Source organism: Myotis davidii, unplaced genomic scaffold (genome assembly GCF_000327345.1).
Source record: "Myotis davidii unplaced genomic scaffold, ASM32734v1 scaffold526, whole genome shotgun sequence".
Taxonomy (NCBI): Eukaryota; Metazoa; Chordata; class Mammalia; order Chiroptera; family Vespertilionidae; genus Myotis; species Myotis davidii.
Genome location: NW_006296797.1, coordinates 457,870 through 458,225, shown reverse-complemented (window position 1 = coordinate 458,225; position 356 = coordinate 457,870). Strand labels below are relative to the sequence as shown.

Sequence of the window (356 nt, the reverse complement as noted above, 5' to 3'; positions counted from 1 at the left end):
CAGCCGGGGCTCCGACGTGCACTGGGGTTGGCCAGTGCCCCGGCAGGTCTCCCTCAGCGGGGCGGGGATTGCTCTGTCCCCTCGGTACCCAGCGTCCAGGAGAGTTCGGAGGTGTCTGCCAAACCCCTTTCGCTTTTCCTTTTCCCTCCTCCCGTGGGGCAGGCCTGGGCCTGGGGGTCTGAGCCCGGTGCCGTCCGCACAGCGCCTGCCTCGGGGTGTGTGTGTTAGTCGGTGTGTGTCTGGGGGGAGTGGGGAGGAGACTCTGCCCTCGCGAACTCACAGCCTTTACTTTGCTCCGAAATCATGGGGAGGCAGCTGAGCGCCTCGGTGCCGGGGCGGGGGGCCTTGTGGGCGGG

The 356-nt window shown here is 68.3% G+C and overlaps 1 protein-coding gene across 2 annotated transcripts in view; it reads left to right on the top strand.

Annotated features, from left to right (window-relative positions):
• The window catches only part of RAB43 (RAB43, member RAS oncogene family), a 22,624-nt gene that overhangs the window by 740 nt on the left and 21,528 nt on the right, over positions 1 to 356 (top strand). The gene's annotated exons all lie outside the window — the stretch shown is intronic.